This window comes from Panthera onca, chromosome D1 (genome assembly GCF_046562875.1).
Source record: "Panthera onca isolate mPanOnc1 chromosome D1, mPanOnc1 haplotype 2, whole genome shotgun sequence".
Classification (NCBI taxonomy): domain Eukaryota; kingdom Metazoa; phylum Chordata; class Mammalia; order Carnivora; family Felidae; genus Panthera; species Panthera onca.
This window is the reverse complement of record NC_138348.1, coordinates 21935402-21957203: the sequence shown is the minus strand read 5'-3', so window position 1 is coordinate 21957203 and position 21802 is coordinate 21935402. Positions and strand designations below refer to the sequence as shown.

Below are 21802 nucleotides of genomic sequence, written 5' to 3'. Positions count from 1 at the left end.
CATTTAGCTCTTCACTTAATTTAGCCTTTTATTGTGCACTTCAGTTCTCATCCAAATGAACAGAGACAGTGCAAGAAACAGAACACAATTTAATGGGGCTCTCAAAAATGTGCAGTTGTTGCCCTTGCTTCTTTAATAGACACAAATCATTTATTTCCTTCTGTAAAACTCCATTACCCAGCAAAAAATAGTTTCTTAACAAATGTATATCTTACCAAAAATGGAAAAATGGAAAATGCATCCTCCTCTCTCCCTCTCTCTCTCTCATATGCACAAAGTCATAGAGACTCATTCACAGTGTATCTATACACAAGCCTCCCTACTGAGTTCTACAAAGCCCACAAAGCATGTTAAGGATATAATGTCCTTTTACACGTTAAGGACGTAATGCCCTGAGCATGAAACAAAGAATTGAGAGAAATTAGAAGTAAAAGGGAACTTAGCTCAAATTAACTCTGTTCTTCCCATTTTATAGATAAGGAAAGTGAGTCTTGAGAGGTGAGGTGATTAGCCCGGGCTCATGCAGGTGATCATTTGGGAACATAAATCAAGCTGTCCTCTCCAAACTCTTAATATAGCCTTCTCTCTCCTATACTGGGCTACCTGCCCAGTATTGATCAATATTCATCATTTCAGTGGTCCCACACACTGATCTCATTGAGTGCCTATCATCCTATCCTCCCCCAAAATGCATGTGCATCTATAGAGAATCATGGGGCATCCTCTGTTTCCATATAAAAAAAATTCCCCTTACCTTTTAGAAAATACTCCATGCTCTTCTTTTTCACAGTGATCATCTTTTGAGACATGGCCTTGGGAAAGGACCAGAGAAATAATTTTATTTTTTTATTGGAAGCTCCCAAATATGAGTTCATGGCTGGTTTGAATTTCCACTGATTCTCCTGCTCATGCTTCTTCCCACACAACCATAAATACTTTACTTGCCTCATGCTAATGATTTTCATCAATTTAAAGAGCTAGTTTAATTAATCTCCTGTTTAACAAAAAAACACAAGTCAATCTGATAAAATGTTTAGGAGAAAAAGTAAAGCTGATGTTCTTCCCCACAGTGATGCGCCATGTAGGTTTAAGGAACGGTGTGGGCAAGTGATACAGAAGTAATTTGTTACTGGAAAATAGTCTAGATGTGTGTGCTCATCTTAAAAACTTAGTACTACTAAGTGGCATTGTGCAAGCCTAACATCCCATCTTTCCCCAGCAAGCCTCTGCTCTGGGGAACAGATCCAGGTGATAGAGGTGCATGTCACATCCTGGTTGCTTGGGAAATAAGCCGTCATTTCATTTTGAACTTCCCAGTAGTATGAGTTCAGTAGTATGAGTTCAGCTTTCTCAGTAAAGATAACATTTTTTTTCCCCCAGAGCCATCCATTATTTGTACTGGGGACTCAGTGTTAATTTCACTGCTTGTAAATTAAGTTCATCCCTTAATTTGATAGGGATTTGTATACAAAACATCACAGTGTTAATCTTAGTCTTTATTTCATGCCTAGAATGAGCTTTACCCTCCAAGCATCCTCGCATCCAATCATAACATCTCAGTTTATCCTGTAGCCAAAGTAATCCTCTTATGTATAGGTTTGATGAGACCTTCCTGCTTCAGAACCTCTTGGATTCCCACTCTCTACTAGATATAATTCAAGTTCTCTCACACAGCAATAAAGTTGTAAACAATCTGAATCAGCCCACCTGACTAGACTTTTGTCTTCTACTTAATTTTCACGAATCCTTTATGTCCTCTAAAACTTGTCTAGTTGAAAATCAAAGTCAGAATTAAAAAAAATATATATACCTAATTAGTAGCTTTGCAAAAGCCTTTCCCCATCTGATACAATGATGCCTATGGGATTTAGGGGAAAAAAAGAAAATTAAAGAAGAAGAAAATACCCAAGCCACACTTAATAGGACACATTTTTGAGAGCCTAAGAATGAGAGTTAAAAAAATAAAGTATCACTTGCTGAAAGTTAAGCTGGCTACTCTCTAGGTTAAACAAAATGTTAAAAATAGAATTCAATCCTAAACATTTTATGCATCCATAAAAAGTTAAGAGAATCCAGAAAATAAAAAATGGATAAAAATGAATAAAACATATGAAGCAATGTGCTATGCATTGAGGGTCTGTGCTCCACCTTCTGCCCCAAATTCTTATGTCAAAGGCTGATCCCCAGTATGATGGTACTTGGATTCATAGCCTTTAGGAGGTATTTAGGTTTGGCTGAGGTCATAGGTATGGAGAACCCATGATGAATTGGTGCCCTTATAAAAGAATGAAGAGCACAGAGTTCTCTTTTTCTGCTATATGAGGATAGAACAAGAAGTTGACAATCTGCAACCCAGAAGAGATTTCTCCCCAGAACCTGATTGTGCTACCATCCTGATCTCAGACTTTCAGCCTCCAGAACTATGAGGAATCAGTTTCTCTTATTCATGAGCCACAACATCTATGGTACTTTTTATGGCAGCTTCAACTTAGATACACTAGTTTTCAGTATGGACCACGGACAGTGTAGGACAGTGATCTGTGAAAGAAGGTAAACAAATGAGATGATATCTATGACTCTCCTAACTGACCACCTGGAGAGAGATTCCAGGCCACAGTACATGGAGAAGAAATCCAAGAGCTTCCTGTTCTGCTTGAGTTGAGGAGACAGTATTTCAATTTTGGGGAGGCAAAAAGGCTAGAATTTGAAATGCAGAATACAGAGAGGAGAGAGTAGTACAGAGGGCTCCAGAGAACTGCCGAGGTTTCCATGTAAGCCATTAGATGAGTACTGATTAGTACACAAGTGTGAGGAAACTACCAAGTCTGGAAGAAGAATCAGCAGATAGGAGCAGATGCACAAATCCCTGTTGTTCACACAAGAGGAAAAGTTCATGTTCCCACCAAACAGAATGGGCAGACTTCCTAACAAATGGGCCGTTGAGCAGTGACCACAAAGGGTATTGCCTCGGTAGTGAGGTCTAATGAGCTGCAGACTAATGGCTGCTTTGCACCCAGTAGATAAACTAAAAAGAAAATTTTAAAAGAAATTAAATTATACCACATAACTTAACTGTATACAAAACCAAGACCACAAATATTGCAAGAAACAATGACAGAAAAAAATCCAGCAACCACTAGCATAAAATTTACAATGTCTGGCATCCAATAGGAAATTACTGGTCATGGAAAGAAGCAGGAACATTTGACCTATAGTGGAAAGAAACATCAGTTAATAGAGACAGACCCTACGTTGACTTAGATGAAAGAATTAATAGAAAAAGATGTTGAACTGCTATTATAAATATACTCCATATGTTCAAGGAGGTAAATGAAAGGCATGGATATGTTAAGAGATACAGAAGATATGAAAATGATCAAATTGATGGGGGAGGGGAAGGAAAAAAGACGTTAGAGAGGGAGGGAGTCAAAGCATAAGAGATTCTTAAAAACTGAGAACAAACTGAGGGTTGATGGGGGGTGGGAGGGAGGGGAGGGTGGGTGATGGGTATTGAGGAGGGCACCTTTTGGGATGAGCACTGGGTGTTGTATGGAAACCAATTTGACAATAAATTTCATATTTAAAAATAAAATAAAATAAAAATTTAAAAAATGATCAAATTGAACTTCTAAAGATGCAAAATGTGTTATCTCAGATGCAAAATACACTTGGTAGGATTAAAACCAGCTTAGATATTACAGATGCAAATATAACTCAAAGACATAGAAATATAAACAATCCAGAATGGAACTATCCATTTTAAAATAGAAAATAAAATAAAATAAAATAAAATAAAATAAAATAAAATAAAATAAATAAAATAAAATAAAATAATAAAAGGAAGTTAACAAAGCATCCATTAGCTATGAGGCAACTTAAGGATCATAAAATATATGTAATGATGTCTCAGAATTGAGACAGAATGGACAGAAAAAAAAATGGACAGAAAAAAAACTTGCATAAATAATAACTAATATTTTTTTCCAAATTTAATGAGAACTATGAACCTACTGGTTAAAGAAGCTAATGAACCCGGGGAAATAATGAGAAAAGAAAAAAAAAAAACCTACAAAGTGACATCATAATCATATTGCTTAAAACTAGTGATACATTGGGGTACCCAGGTGGCTCAGTCGGTTGAGTGTCCGACTTTGGCTCAGGTCTTGATCTCATGGTTTGTGAGTTCGAGCCCCCGCCGGGCTCTGTGCTGACAGCTCAAGGCCAGGAGCCTAGTTCGGATTCTGTGTCTCCCTCTTCCTCTGCTCCCCCCCTGCTCACACTGTGTCTCTCTCTCAAAAATAAACAAAGATTAAAGAAAATTAAAAAAAAAAAACAACCCTAGTTTAAATCTTACAAGCATTGCACAGAAAAACATTACCTATAGAGGAAAAGATAAGAGACTCTTTGTTGGGAAAATTACCTATGGAAGAAAATGAAGCCACATCTGTAAAATACTGGTGGAAAAAAAAAAAAAAGAAGACAACCAACAACCTGTTAACTTAGGATCCTATATCCCACAAAAATATTTTTTCACAGTGAAGGTAAAATAATATCTTTTCCATAAATACAGAACGTGAAAGTCTTCATCACTACCTGACAAGCAATACAGGAATGTTAAAGGAAGTACTTTAGACAGAAGGAAAGTGGTACCAGGTACCAGGTCGAAATTTGGAGTTAGACACAGGAGTGAAGTATACGGCACATGGTAAGTATGTGGGAAAAATTAATATTTAAATGGTGATAAATAAACAAACAAAATGTAATTGGCTATTTAAAGCCAATATACCATATTTACCACATATACTATGATTTAAAAGTATACAAAATAAGATCTCTACCAGAATTTACTCATCCTATATTTTTTCCTGATTTCATCTCTATGAGGGAACGTGCATTAAAAACTTGAAAAGAGGGGCCTGAGTTCTTTCTCCAGTTCTACTTCCAACTATGTAACCTGAGAAGGGGTGCTTTCTCATTCTGTGCCTCTGTTTCTCCTGTGTAAAAGAAAGGCAGTGGCCTTTATTAAATTCTGTGGTTCTTTTACCATATGGTACACCCTTCTTAATGTCTCTTCTTGACAAATTCCTGTCACATGACTTCTAAGGAAGAACTGAAAGCAAGCGTGGAGAGCTCCAGAAAGACTTTTTAAGCAGGGTGATGTATAAATCAAAGAAAGGAGGAGGGCTGAACATTTTTTTTTTTTAACAATAGTATTTAAGAGAAGCAAATGTCATGGGTGGTGACTCAAGCTGACGACTGTCAGATATTCATGATGCAGAACAAAAATGCCAATCTTGACACGATGAGAATAACTATCTTCATTGTCATCATGATTTTTTTCAAATATTTATTCTATTTAAAGTACCTGAGTGGGTTGTATGAGGTATAGACCTCTCTCCATTTTACTTATTATATCTGACTTTGCAACCAGATACATACTATCAATAATATTTTAAATTCATCTCAGTAGAAATACACCTTACATAGTCTCTCACACACACACACTTCAAAGTTCAGTTCAGTTCAACAAATATTGATTGAATATCAATTGAGGAATTCAATATGGTATATCAGAATGATATGAGACCGGGATTTTAATCTCAACACAGCTAACTAGCTTAATTGCCTAGAAAAAGTCTTATTTTGTTAAAAATATGTTCTGTCTTCTATAAAAATGAGGAGGCCAAATTATATTATTCTGAAGGTCATTTCCAGTTACAAAGTCTTGTAAGTGTCTCTTTACTTACAGCTGTGCTGGAAACTGTGGATGAAATAAACCAGTATAAAATATGCTTCTTACCTTTGAGAAAATTATGGTCTAATTAGGTCATAAACTATATACATATTTTTAAAGTTTATTTATTTATTTTGACAGAGGGGTCAGAGAGAGAGAGAGAGACAGAGAGAGAGAGAATCCCAAGCAGGCTCTACAATGCCAGTGTGGAGCTAAATGTGGGGCTCAAACTCATGAACCGCGAGATCATGACCTGCGCTGAAATCAGGTTGGGCACTTAACCGACTAAGCCACCCAGGTGCTTCTAAACTGTATACATATTTAACTCAGAATTAATTGCTAAATGTTGATTATGTGCAAGGAATTAGGCTTGGTGCTACTTGAATTATAATAAGTATAAACTCCAGGGAGATATTGTCAGCTAGGATTTCAGGAACAGCTTTGCAAAGAAGGTGAGATGCAGGATGGAATTTGAAGGATGGATGGTGCTAAACTACGGGTATTGTGAGAATATGGCTCACCCAGATGGTAAGATTTTAGACAAAAACTTTAAAAGAATAATATTTACTCACATTATGCTTATAAACAGGCAAGGTTTACAATAGGTAAGGCTTATTTAAATCATGTGTGTATGTCTCTGTATCTGTGTGCAATTTATATACATCCACACACATTTCTTGACTGAGCCATTTTAACGAGGAGGAGAAAGAATGAGGACAAATGCAATGGGATGATGTAGTACAAATAGTACCCAGATATTCTCATTTCACATTCAAACACTGAGACTAACTAGGTCTACAATCTCATGTAACTCTTTTTACATTTCTTAGTGTTATTAGCACTACAATATGGTGGTGGTAGAGGGTATTAGGTAAACTAGATGAGTTTTGACTATGAGTGCTAGCTCTATCATTATATATTGACGATTTGAACTGAATTAGTGCTCACTGTGATCATTGCATCATATCTGTTTCTGAGATACAGAGGCACACAGCTCCTTCCAGAAGGAGTTGGTTATCTGGTTTGGGAACCAATGCATAGACATGAAATTGAGACTACAAATGTTTCTTTAATATCTGCATCCTCACTACACATTTTATCTCCATTTATGTGGCAACCTTGTTTTCCATGGTATTTCTTATGCTTAACATAGAACCAACTGCATTGTAGACATTAAGTTAACCTCTTACTTAAATTATCAGTGAATACATTTATGAAAGTACACTGGTTAACTAATTAGTACCATATTGAGAGTTTTATTGGCTCTTTACTTCTGTTATAGCATAGTATAGACATATACCAGTTCATATATACTCATTTTTCCATCTTTTCTGATTGATTTGGTGGAAACAGTGTCAGTAGTTAGTCCACATTTAGCTCATAACAGAAGAGTCCACCACTAAATCGTATTTTGTGCAAGACTTTGATGGTACACTTGTAAATTGTGCAAGGCTTTGATGCAAGACTTTGATGGTACACTTGTAAATTGTGCAAGACTTTGATGGTACACTAATATTTTTTGAAAAATTGCCATCACCATCTCTGTTGTATTACATTGAATTACAACATGGCCATGCTGGCAATCTGGAAAGACCTAAGAGAAGAAAAGCAAAATGGCCTTAGCTAGAAGGGGAAACATGAAAAAAACAGAGGGTAGAAGCCACAGCATTGCATGTAAAGCTCTTTGGGTGTCTTCCAAGTCATGAACCTCCCTTTTTTGAGGACTTAGTCATCTACGTATCTTGTGTCCCTAACTCCATCAGCTTTTTGGTAAAATATCACATTTTCAAAGAGGTCTTCCAAACAATCTTAATTTATCATTGCAACTTCTTGTTTTTGCTCCCTTTTCCCTTTCTCCACAGCAATTATCTTCTGGAATATTATGTGGGTTACAAATGTGTTTGGGTATTATCTGGCTCCTCCTGCTAGATTGTGAACTTTGAAAGGGCAGCTTTGCCTGTGTTTATATACATATCCCAAGTCTTCAGCATAATGCTAAAGTGGAATCTCAACAAATATTCAAAATTTCAAATATTCAATGTAAACTGCACCTTCTACCCCTGCACACCACTGATCACCTGGGCAGCAATGTTTTTATTCATGACTTATGACTGTGGTCACAGATGATTGCCTTAAGGCAGGTACCTTCTCAAACGTGGCCAAGGCATTTATATTAATAATATAGAAGAGTGGGAGAAATAGGTATTTTAAAAATCAACACACATAAACAAATAATTATAAACTGCACTACTGTGGCGTGAAATAAAAGGATGAGCAAAAAATGGGATGCAATTTCCATTGGGAGGATTAAAGAAGATCTTCTGAAAGTACTAACTTGGGTGCAGTCTTGAAAGGGAAGAGAATTTTGAGTTGCAATGTTCTTACTTATTTTAATCCTAGCTAATTAGTCTTCAATGTTCATATCAGGGCACATGAAATCTTCTACGCAAGGGTGAATCAAAATTTTCTCACAGCCCCACAGATTTCTCCTGCAACGCCCTTAATACACGACACTTTTACATGTGGTTGTGTGATTATTCACCTAACCCCTGTATTCCCTCTAGACTAAAAGCTTTATAAGTGAATGATCTCATTTCCTGGGTTTTCCCAATTCCTGATTTTGGCTTCTCTTGAGGAATAACTGAATGTCTGCCATCATTGGGTTTCAGAATAAAATTATGCATTCTTATAATAAAATTCCTGTGATTATTTATTTGCTAGCCTAGTAGGTTTTTGTCTGGTGCAAACAAGAGATTTCCATGATGTCACATTTTGCTCTAAAAGATAAGTTTGCCATTTGCAGCACTAATATGAAAGATATAGCTGTCCCACAGGCTTTGCAGACAGGCAAACAAGGTTTCAAATCCATGTCCTATCATTTAATGGTTGTATCACCTTGGGCCAGTCTTTCAATCCCTCTGAGCCACAATTTCCTAATCTGCAGTAGAGTGATAATAATGCCTACCTTAAGGGATGTGGTAAGATTAATTAGATGTTGCAAACAAAGTATCTACACTGTCTTAGCAAATAAGTGAGCTTCATAAGATGGTTAATGAGATAACAAGATAATGGTTAATGCATAAGAAGAAAAAGGCAGAGGGGCTGCTTTTTACTACATCTCTTCAATAGAAATATATTGATAACTATTATGTACCAAGTTTGTGGCTAGATGTACAGTGATACAGTCATAATCAGGACACAAGCCTGTCACCAAGGTGAATACCAGTTGACTCCACATGATAATCACATGAAGATAGGAGCTGGAATCAGCCTTGTCTTCTACTATTGCCAGCCCTTCTCTTTGATTCCCAGGGAGCAGTGAACTTTAAGGACCCAAGCTTTTTTTCCCCATTATTTTCTCTCTTCTTATGATACCATTTTACTCTGTAGTTTTTAAATAGTTACCAGGATGACTAAACAGAGGAAGCAACTACCTAAACACCATCTCCAAAACTGTAGTATAAGGCAAGATGTACATACCAAATAGAAAATGAAAAAAAAAAAATGGCAGACTTGCCAAATGTTTCATAGGCACTCCATATTGATCTGGTTGTTTCCAGTTTTTTTTTAATAGGGAGAAGCAGAAGTAATTATTTTAAAACAAAATGGCACCTTATAGCTCCAAGAAGATTTGCATCCATGAGAAGTTATAAAAGTGATTACCTTTAGATTTCTTGTATCTGAGTAAGGATGCAAGAAGTTTAATGGCCTGCTAAGATGAATGTAGTCCTACAGGGACCCACATAATTCAGCACCTGTAGAGACAGAGCTGAGAGTTGGCCAGTAGGGTTTATTAATGTTGGTTAGATGGGAACACACACACACACACACACACGCACACGATGCAAAATGCCAACTAAATGCCCAGACAGAGAGTTAAATACCATTTGTGATATCTCAAACTGAAACTACTGAACACTGAAACTACCACTATTGATGGTATAGGAAGCTCTCTACATTTGCAATAAGACTGATGATGATGGAGGGTGTTATTTTGAGCAAGGTACCAATCCTCAGAAGTTAAATTAGCAAAGGATGGGGGACAGGGGGCAAAATAAAGTAGCAAGCAACAACAACAATGGCTTTACTTAATATATATTATAAACAACCTTACAAAATTCACTAAGAATATCAAGGTTGAAGAAGGGTCTCAAAACAAACCTGTTAAGACTCAGGGTCATCAAGCTGTGATTTAAAAAACCCAAGAACATAAAATCAAAGTAACATTTTGAGAGGGCTTCTGCCAGCCCACACTCTGCATCGAGAGGTAAAACAAAGCTGGCAACTGTTTTAGTAAAATGTTTTAGTAAAATCATCCTAGCATGGGGTTTACAAGAGAGCAAGATACAGTACATGGGGCTCACCGAGATTGTATTTTCCAAGAGATGAAAAATTGTTTTTAAAATAAAATTATGCAATACATAACTGAAAATAAAAACATTAAAATAAAATTTGTTTTCAATTCATTGCTGCTATTCCAGATTTTTATAGGCCCACCTTTTAAAATGGATCTTTGTAAGCTCATTTTAGCAAATGCTTTGCAAAGTTTTAACGTGGAGTGAGTCATATTTAATTGCCACTGAACACTGACTTTACGAAGAATTTTGTCTAAATACAACCTTCAGACACAGAGACACTCATTTTTGCATAAAAAGTGCTGCTTGCTAGATCACAAAGACATTAATGAAAAAAAATTAGAAAATAGATTACAGGCATTCTTTCCACAAAAACTGAAGCACAGGATTATTAGTTTTCATATCGCATAAAAATTCTACAGACATTGCATCTGTACTTGTCACTTTGTGTGTTAATTTTTTTTTAATTGCAGGCAGCTTCCCAATATTATAAACTGTAGCTTAATTCTATTCAAACTTTTCCAGCTGGGGTAATATATGCTTTGGCCTTGTCTGCTCTGCAAAGTTGGGATGGTTCTTTGCGAATAGGAAAGGTCTAGACACTATATTTTGTACACTTCTCACAATGCTGTTGGCAGAAAAACATTTCCTTTATATCCAGAGGTATAGAATTTGCAGCATTGGCCCAAGTAACCATACATTATTTTAATGATCAATTCATTTACTACAACCTCCCAATTGCCTAAATCCCTAATCGGAGTGTAAATGATTATAGACCATGGTGGACTCTTTTGTTTTTGCAACTGAAGCCTTTCTGAGTTAAATAAGTAGTTGGGCCTATTAACCCTTTCAGATACTATCATGAGTTTAATATAACCTTAGTGAGCCAACAACTATTTACAAAGCTATGTGCTAAAAAAATGAATATTCAAGGTGAATCACACCAAGCCTCTGCCCTTCATGGCCTCACAGAAATGTAAAAGTATAATTAGTTCTAGAATATTGAAACACAAATGGATCAGAAAAAGACATAATGAAAGTAGAGATTCCAAATTGGACAACATGGCTCAGGAAAATATTGCTTTTTCACTTGAGTCTGATAGGCTCATATATTTCACAATTAGGTAGGCTGGGGAGGGGTGGAGACAGAGGAGTAAGATAAAGAAACAGAAATACAGAAATATGTCTTAGAAGCATATCTAGAAATTTAAGTAGTATATATTTAAAAGAAGCATGGATGTGGCCTTTGGTTCATGGGATCAAAAAAACATGGGATCAAATAGTTTCCTAAAACAGGTGTATTTTTAAAGAAGCTATCAGTCCAGACAAAAGGTCTGTGACTGAGACATGAAACAACCTTATGACCCCACCAATAGGAAACAGTAGGAAACTTTGCAAAGGAGGTCAAATTTTCAGTGCCCATGGAGGATATGGAATGCAAAGCAAGGACCCCAACCAGACAGCAACCCTAGGGCCTAATCAAAGGACATTAAGAGCCTTCTCAGTGTCTAATAGATTTTAGAAACCCCTGATAGATAATGGGCACTAGGCAGAGAAACACCCTAATCTGCTCTGGATTATCACCATTCTGCCTCTACTTAGAGACAGTGCTTTGCTTTTGTGATTAGATTTGGCCAGTAGGTAATATCTTTAAGGTTTACAATCTTAATTACATCTTCAAATCTCTTTTACAATGTAACATAACATGTTCACAGTTACCAGAGATTAGGACAAGGATGTTACTTGGTGAGCAGGAGGGGAGTGGAATAGAGAGGCAAGGCATCCAGCCTACCATACCCATAATCCTGGACTTTGAGCTTGATGGCATAAACTTGGAATGGATTTTTTAATTGCCTCCCCTGGGAGGAGAGAGAGTAATATGTTGCTGACCAGAGGGATGGGAAGCTATATACATTATGATCAGCAAAGTAGATTATTTTTCATTACCCCTATTCACCAAATATTTCTGACCTCTGATCATTTGGTGGGATTGGATATCTGGCTTCTGACTGATTGAGTAGGGGCATTTGACCAATTCTTGTAGAGAATCCTTGCTGACCCATAATGGATTGCTTTTAAGCCAGAGAAATTGGGATTTTTTTTATAGTAGTTTGAATAACCCAGTCAATAATAGCTGGAATAGTAGATGTGCAACTATTATTTGTGAATGGAGGACTTCTAGGTCTAGTATTGGTGTCAGAGTTTTCCCAACACACATGTATGATCTTTCCAATTAAAGGACAGATTCTTTAAAAACTTTCAAGGACAATTGGGTGACCCTATGTACAAAGTTAAATATTAATGTCTGCTTCAAATCATATACTACAATCATTTCACATAAATAGAGACTCACATTTGAAAGGCAGAATAATAAAGCATGTGTTAGATAATATAAAAAAATCTTCATGACCTTGGGGACAGGGATGATATCTCATTAAACTAGTCACTGGAAGCATTAACCATAAAGGAAAATTTGATGAATTTGATAATTAAAATTTAAAAAATTCTGTTCACCAAAATATACCAAGGAGAGTGAAAATCAAGTAGTGAAATGGGGAACACATTTTCAACGTAATCAGCAAAGGATTACTATGCAGAATATAATAAAAACTTTTGTAAATCAACAGATAAAAAGACTCAATAGGAAATGGATAATGAATTCAATAAGCACTTTCCACAAAAAAATCCAAATAACTAATAAACTTATGGAAGATATTCTAATAATTAGCATCCAACATAAAATAAATGAAACACAAAGGACATATCATTATTCCTTCACAAGATTACCAAAAACTTAAAAGTTTAACAATGATAAGCATTGGCAAAAAGATGGACCAAAGATAATTCTCATTCATTGTTGGTGAGAGTGAGAATCACAACAATTTTGTGATAACAATTGAAAAGTGCTTAATATACATAAAAGTTACTAAATAAATGCTTGTGGTTGTTGTGGTTGTTATTATCATGCCTTTACTGACTCTCATAGGTAGGATTAGTCTTATTCAATCATTGAACATGCACTCATTAATTTCCTATTCTATGCTAGATCCCATGTTAGAATCTGAAAATCCATATGTGGATTTAAGAAAAATGGTTTTAATGCCTGTACTCAAATTGCTTATTTTTAAATGGAATTAATCATTTGTTTAATTTTTACTTCAAGTTTCTTCCATAGAAATTCATATCATAAAAGTATTTAATATCTATAATTTATTGAATGCTTAATATGTGCTAGGAAAACAGAAAGCATATTAGTAAATAGCAAAACAAAAACAAAGATTCTGGAGAAAGTTTAAGATTTCTTAATGAAGTTTTTCCACATTCTTATCATATTTTACTCTCAAATTTCAGACATTCTTTTTAGCAGGAGCTCATTTCATACCCAGCCAGCCCAGCAAGAAGGAACATCAGAAAGGAGGAAATTTGCTAAATCTCTCCAAGATTCTCTCCATCCTGTAAAAAATGCTACTACTATTAATCTGATTAGGGTAATGTATTTATCTCTCTAATTGGCTCATTTATCACGGTTTAATTTTAGCATCCTTTGAATTTATTGAGGGAAGGAAAATAGAACCCCCAATACTTTGAGATCACTTCTTCAATTTCCTCATTTTACAAATGAGAAAACCTGAAGTATAAGGAGGTTGAGCAAAAGGTCTAAAGTCACACAGCTGGCAAAGAACTAAGTTTAAGTTCTTTATGTTCCTTTCATGCTAATTTTTGAAAAACTGTAGAAATTAACTCTATGGATCCCCGAGATTCCTAAGATACTTGCAGTTGAACAGAAGTTTCTGGTACACTGCACAGACAACAGACTGAAACACACTTACAGTCCTCCTATTCACTTGCCCTGTAACATCAGCCTGAGGAGCAGACTTGAGCTTTGCCACACACCTAGAGGCTACAGAGGTGCTCTCAGGAACAGAGGCCAAAGGACACCATCTTTGACACTACAAAAAAAAAATTTTTTTTTAAAAAAGAACATTACACAGGTGCCTGGGGGGCTCAGTCAGTTAGGTGTCTGACTTTGGCTCGTATCATGATCTCACGGCTCGTGAGTTTGAGCCCCATATCGGGCTCACTATATTAACAAAGTAAAGAATAAAAATCGTATCATCCTCTTGATAGATGCAGAAAAGGCATTTGATAAAATTCAACATCATTTATGATAAAAACTCTCAACAAAGTGGGTGTAGAGGGAATGTACCTCAACATAATTAGGATCATACATAAAGAACCCATGGTTAACATCATACTCAATGGTGATATGTTGAAAGCTTTTCTCCTAAAATCAAGAATTAGACAATAACAAAATATAAATACAAAAAATTTATAAAATTTAAAAGACATCCAAGTTGGAAAGGAAAAAGTAAAACTGTCACTATTTGTGAACATGATTTTATATATAGAAAACCCTAAAGAGTTTACAAAAACAAAACACAACTGTTTGAACTACTAAATGCATTCAATAAAGTTGCAGAGTACAAAATCAAGATAGAAAAATCTGTTGTATTTCTATACACTAACAACAAATTTTTTAGAAAGAGAAATTAAAAAAAACAATCCTATTTATAATTGAAACAAAAAGAATCAAATGCCTAGGAATAAATTTAAACAAGAAATTGAAATACATACACACTGAAGACTATAAGATATTGATGATAGAAATTGAAGAAGACACAAAAGAAATGGAAATATATTCCATGCTCATGGATTGGAAAAATACTGTTAAAATGTTCATACTACCCAAAGCAATCTATAGTTTCAGTGAAATCCTTATCAAAATTCCAGGTGCTTACAGGACAGAATAAATGTCTCAAAAAATAATCCAATGGCAGTTTTTCATAGTAGTAGAACAAATAATCCTAAATTTCTGTGGAGAAACAAAAGACCCCAGATAACAAAAGCAATCTTGAGAAAGAAAAATAAAGCTGGAGGCATCATGCTCCCTGATTTTAAGCTATATTGCAAGCTACTATAATCAAAACAGTTTTATACTGGCATAAAAACAGACATATCCATCAATGAAACAGTTGAGATCCCAGAAGTAAACTCATGCATATACAGTCAATTAATTTTTGACAAGGAGGCAAGAATATGCAATGGGGAAAGGAGAGTATCTTCAGCAAATGAAGTTGGGAAAACTGGATAGCTACATGCAAAATAATGAAACTAAAGTCCTACCTCACACCATACACAAAAATTAACTCAAAATGGAGTAAAGATTTGAATAGAAAACCTGAATCCACAAAACTCCTGGAACAAAATATAGGGAATTTATCCCATTGCATTGGTCTTGGCAATAATTTTTTTTTGGAATAGGACTCCAAAAGCAAAGGCAACAAAAGCAGAAATAAACAAATGGGAATAAATCAAACTAAAAATCTGCACAACAAATAAAATCATCAAGAAAATGAGAAGGCACCTACTTATTGGGAAGACATATTTGCAAATCATACATCTGATAAGGAGTTAATATCCATAGTATGTAAAGAACTCATACAACTAAGTAGGAAAAAAAGTAAATAGGGCAGAGGATCTGAATAGACATTTTTTTTTTCCTAAAGAAGACATCCAGATATGGCCAAAAGACACATGAAAACATGCTCAACATCACTAGTCATCAGAGAAATGCAAATCAAAACCACAACGATATGCCAACTCATATCTGTTGAAATAGCTATTACCAAAAAGACAAGAAATAACAAATGTTGGCGAGGATGTAGAGAAAAAAGAACCCTCATACACTGTTGGTGTGAATATAAATTGGTACAATCACTATGGAAAACAATATGGAGTGTCCTCAAAAAATTAAAAACAGAACTACCATGTGATCCAGCAATTCTACTACTAGGCATTTAAGCAAGAACAAAGATAGTAATTTGAACAAAAAATATTGGACCCCTGTGTTCACTGCCACATTGTTTACAAGAGCCACGTTATGGAAACCACCTGTCTATGACTGGATGATGGATGAAGAAGATGTGGTAAATATATATACAATGGAATACTGCTCAGCCATAAAAAAGAATGAAATCTTGCCATTTGTGACAACATGAATGGACTCTGAGGGAATTACACTATAAGCGAAATAAGTCAGACAGAGAAAGACAAACATTGCATGATTTCACTTAGTTTTGGAACATAGGAAACAAAACCAACTAACAAAACAAAACTCATTGATACAGAGAACAGAATGGTGTTTTCTGGTGGGGAGGAGGGTTTGGTGTGGGCAAAGCACGTGAAGGGGGTCAAAAGGTACAAACTTTCAGGTATAAAACAAAGAAATCATGGGTATATACTGTACAGCATCATAACTGTAGTCAATAATATTGTAGTGCACACTTGGAAATTGCCAGGAGAGTATCTCCCAAAAGTTTTCATCACAACCAAAAAAAAAAACAAATTTTTTTTTTTGCAATTTTGTAGTGACAGTTGGAGACTGGCCTTACTGTGGTGATCATTTTGCAGTGTATCAATTCATTACATTGTAAACCTGAAACTAATATAGTGTAATATGTCAATTATACCTCAAAAATGAATTTACTGGTAATATAATCAGGTTAACAGATGGGTTTCTAAGATATATAGCTGACTGAGTTATTGGATATTAACTTTAGGGGTCTGTAGCCATACATGGTAACACACTTTCCACTTTATTACCAACATATCATCTTAGAGGTGGAAAAATAACATTGGCAAAAAAAAAAAAATCCAATATCCCTTCTTCAAAGCATTACTTCACTGAAGTACTATATAAATAAAATAGAGGCAACCAATTCCCAAGAGGTAAGGTTTGAGGTATTTGGGGGTTTGAACAAAGGTGCAAATGAAACATCTCTCTAACAGCTCGGGAAGAACAATGACAAAACACAAATCAACAAACCTTCACAGACACTACACAGTATTTGGAAGAAATGAGTATAGCGCTCAGTGTTAGATTAATAATGTATCCTGTTTCCTACAAGTAGTGGCAGATCCACATTAGAAAAGTGCAGTCGATTTTGCCAAGATTTGACATTCTGTGGCATACCACCAAACTAGAACCAGGTGGTTATGAAAAATCAAATATGCAGCAGGTTCTAATGAAGTTTAAATGCTTGAAGGCACAATGTTTCCTGTGACCATGCCACCATTAAGCAAAGTTTCTGGAATATTTTTAATATCTCATTTGACCATGCATAACATCACATATAGACAGACACATGCGTATGCATACAGATACACAGACAGCTCCTGATGAGCTATTTGAAGCATTTAGGAAGACTAGCATGGGAGTTAAGTGCATAATCTTACAATTAGGAAGGTTAGTATCAAGTCCCAGTCTTCACTTTCTAGCGATGAACGTTAGTCAAGTCCCTTAATCTCTACGTACCTCATCACCTTTCAAAATGGGGACAATAGAAGTAATTATCTGGGTACCATTTAAACTTGAGTGACTAGACTTATTTAATGTTTTTAGGACAGTCCTGGAAGACTGTTGTGCATCTTATCAACTAATACTCTTACGCAAGAAAGAGCAATATGAACCAAGTCACCATTAGTCATATGATAAGGATAATTAAGGGCGTGTTTTGTCATTTTTACCTCTCAGATCCATTTTCACAAATATGCTTTATCTGTAGAGATATGGTCTAAGAGATTTATAAAATCAAGGCAGAAATAATACAGTATCCATTCATGATAAACCCTCTTGTCAGCTCTTCTGAGGCTGAAATGGAGCTGTAGTATAGTAACAGCCTCAAGCACAGTAACTTTTTAGAAGTTTTCCAGGTCAAGAAACTGAGTACATGTCTTATAGATCTGAATCCCTGGTGCCTTTGTATGGAAACACAAAGAGGAATAGAGCAGAACAGAGAAGAATTATGTTTGAATTTCTTCGGAACGTGAGAAAGCTTGAGAAAATGCAGAGAAATGTACTCAAGCTTCAGAAAGTATAGGAGTTTAAAGACATCTGGTTTTGCCATATTTTTTATATGACTGTTAGTCATGGATTTAAACCAATAAACTCCCAGAGAGATTAAACAGCTTTGCAGCCAGATGCTGTAACTCGGTGCTTGGCATGTACGGGACTTGATGAAGTTACCGACCTTAAAGTGAGCAGGGGAGTCTGTGAGAGTTCCTTAGCACCTAGAGACAGAAGCAGGGACAGTCTGGGCATTTCAATGTCTATGTGTATACCTGGGGTGTGGAGTTGAATGTGTCTTTTACCTACACAGTGGTCTGTATTCTTACACTAGTTAAACATACAAACTTGTAGTTAACAAAGGAGTCAGTCACAGGAGAAGATTAGAGATTCCCCGAAGAACAAAACAAATACATGGTCAGAAAGGTCAGGGTTCCCAACTCATACATCATGTAGGGTTTGCAACACATATATCATGTTGTTTTGTCCATGATTTATTTTCCCAAAGAAAAAACAAGTCCCTATGATCGCTGAGCATCAAATTATATCATTAACAGTTCTTATTTCTAAAATGACACTTACAAACCCTGACCCGGGGTTTAATGTTTCATAAACAGCATAGGATGAGAGAAGCCAATGAGACTGTAAGCCAATGAAAAGCCACAAGAATGGGAAATTCTTGTTGATTGGCCTCTGAGGATGTAATGCAGCCTTAATTTGAAAAATCTTAGCAAAGTCTAATGACACATGTTTGTCCCTCAGAGGCTATTACCTTTACTCTTGTGTGGTGTCCCTCTGTGTCACTACTACACAACAGGAAGCTGTAGCCCATTATTTGATAACGGTAATGGCAATGCTGTGTGTGTTATGCAGTATAGTTCATGATGAAGAAATCTATTATTGGCACTTCCTGATCTATTGATTAACTTATGCCATCAATAACGTTTTTCCCATTTATGTTTGGGTTATGTTGGTATAGATTTCTCTGTGGGCTACATATGTAACCTCTCCTTTAAACTGTATCATCAGATTAAATTTTGTTACATTTTGGGGGGTGTGAACAATAAGGAAATGTACTAAATTTGATTATTTTCAAATTCATAGTTTGGTGATCTGAATATAACTTTTTAAAAAATAATTTTCTGTATTGGAATAGCCTCCAGTCTGAAATATTATATTTTTCCTTCTGAGAGAAATTCTGGAATACACATCCTGAAGATTCCCAGGGAAACAATGCATAAATTGTAAAAAGAATCTGGAAGTTTTTTTGAGAGGAAAACATGTAAGAGGATACATCTTTTAATACAGCAGTTCTCAACTAGAACATTTTTGCCTCCTCAGGGCACAATTATAAATGTTTGGAAACAGTTTTAGTTGTTACAACTAGAAAGGTGCTACTGGTATCTATATGTGGAGGCCAGTGATACTATTAAACATCTTACAATGCAAAGGGCAAATAACCCAAACAAAGGATTATCCAGTACAACATGTCAATGCTACTGTGACTGAGAGACTTCCGCTGCCATGCAAAGGTATGAAAACCTGAGGAAGTAGTTTAGTTTCCATGACCTGTAATAAACTCAGTAAACACCAACAGATGGATGGCATTTTTGTTAACCTGGGCCCGTTAGGTTTTTGAGCACTCTACTCTGGATTCATTTTGTAGGGCCCTAAACTTTAAGTCTTGACACCCCATTATAGAGCAAACTTATTCAGATCACAAAGCAAAAAATGGATTGATACAGGACAACTGAAAAAAAAAAAGATGTTTGGATCCTCTTTTGGTGTTTAGGACATGGGTTATGTCTCTTGCTTAACTTCAGGAGTAATCACAGGAAATTATCATAAATATAATTTAAGTACCTGATCAAAAATTCTCATTCTCATGAACAATTAAATTATGACTTTTTGCCCTGCAGGCATATTAGGGCCATGTGGGGTCATTCCAAAAGTGATTGCTTAATATTGATGTCTCTTTTAAAAGGTAGTTTTTTGGGTAGTTAAATGTATTATGGTATTAATTACCGTAGAATTAATGGAGGAGAAATGTAATATTAAAAGAAACATATTTCTAGAATTAATTATTGGTTAACTTGCAGAATAGTGTCTCATCATATGTTTTATTCAATGACTACATTGTCAGACATCATCCTAGGTGGCAGATTTGGTGACTTGGGTAGCCAAAATTGTCACTTCCAATGTGGAGTTAATGATTCTGATTATATTCCTTCATTGTGAAAGGACACAGAAATAAGTAGCGGACACAAAAGCCATGCTTGTGCTATAATAACTGATTATAAATCCTCTGTCACACTTGATTTTGCAGGATTCAAGGAAGGTCTTATAAGAAATTGGGATTCATAAATATATGGAGTTAGCGGTAAAATATATTAGTGTGTATGTGCATCTGTGTGTTTGCCATTTCTTTAATGACAGGTATTTGACAAAAGTCTTGATTTATCCAACTATTATAAATGAGGAAGCAGGGGCATCTGTGTGGCTCAGTCATTTGACCGTCTGACTCGATTTAAGCTCAGGTCATGATCTCGTGGTTTGTGAGATCAAGCCTGTGATGGGCTCTGTGCTGGCAGCATGGAGCCTGCTTGGGATTCTCTCTCTCTCTCCCTCTCTCCGCCCTTTCCGAGCTGGTGTGATCTCTCTCCCTCTCTCTCTCTCTCTCTCTCTCTCTCTCTCTCTCTCAAAATAAGTAAATAAACACTTATGGAAATAAATGAGGAATTAAACTTCCAACAAATACCAAGGGAGGCAGTGTGACTTAAAATCATAGTAACATTAGAACCTTCCCTGAAAACCAATTTGAACAGGACAGGAGATTAAATCAAGGATCAGAGTACCTTGAAAATATATGGAAAAAGGTATGGAAGTTGTAAGAGACCCAAACCCAAAGCTTGAGGAGAGCAACACTGTACTGGGCCTAAATAATATCCCAATCGGCCATTTTGGTCATTTAAATAAAACATAACAAATCAATTATAATACAAAATATGAAATGACTTTAGTGAAGAACACTGATTAATTAATTTAATTTCGTGTAGGCACAGACAACTATTTCAAATTTAGTGGCCTCCATAAAGTACTTAAAAGCCAAGTCTAATTTCTATTTTATGATATTACCTCCCCACCAAAAAAAATGCAAACTAAAATTAGTTTTGTATTGTATTTTTGGTAAACACATCAAAAGTACCTAAAGACTCAAAGCAGAAGAAACAGAAATCTGAAGTGCCTTTTTAAAGATTCTTCCCAAGTTAACAGTCTGCCCTTCTACTTCCTACTTGCAGTGTGAAATAATAGGTTAGGAGATTAGAGAGGAAGACAAAACCTGAAGTATATTTCTATAATTTCTTATAATCCCCCCATCTCTCTGTGTGGGAATGAGCTTCATACCCGATGTTTATTAAATCACCAGTCTCCATATGGAAATCTTATGGGCAACCTGTTCTGAGGAATAAAGATCAGTCTAAAGCAAGGTGTTCATTAAACATGTTTTTATGTTTCAGCTGATACATGAGTGAATCTCAAACTGTGGACCACACCAACAGGATCAACATCAACTGTGAACTTGTTAGAAATGCACATTTGTGGGCCCACCTCAGACCTAGTGAATCGGAATCCCTGGGTGACAGGGTTCATTCAGATGATTCTGATGGAGGCTGAAGTCTCAGAAACATTGTGCTATGAAGATTTTTAAATGTTCTCCAAAGAATCTACAGACTCTAAGAAAAATAATTGTGCAAACATTTATGTTTGTTTTAGTGAAGCTGTGTGCAAGATACAAGAGTCATATAA

The 21802-nt window shown here is 35.7% G+C and overlaps 1 protein-coding gene across 5 annotated transcripts in view; it reads right to left on the bottom strand.

The window, feature by feature from the left end:
- The window catches only part of LRRC4C (leucine rich repeat containing 4C), a 1194683-nt gene that overhangs the window by 222897 nt on the left and 949984 nt on the right, over window positions 1-21802 (bottom strand). Inside the window, exon 1 of one of the 5 annotated variants that reach the window (XM_060606422.3) lies at window positions 755-790. The exons of the other annotated variants lie outside the window; for them this stretch is intronic. The gene's annotated coding sequence lies outside the window, so the exon portion shown is untranslated. Of the gene's footprint in view, window positions 1-754; window positions 791-21802 lie in introns of those variants that run through there. 5 annotated transcript variants of the gene reach the window in all.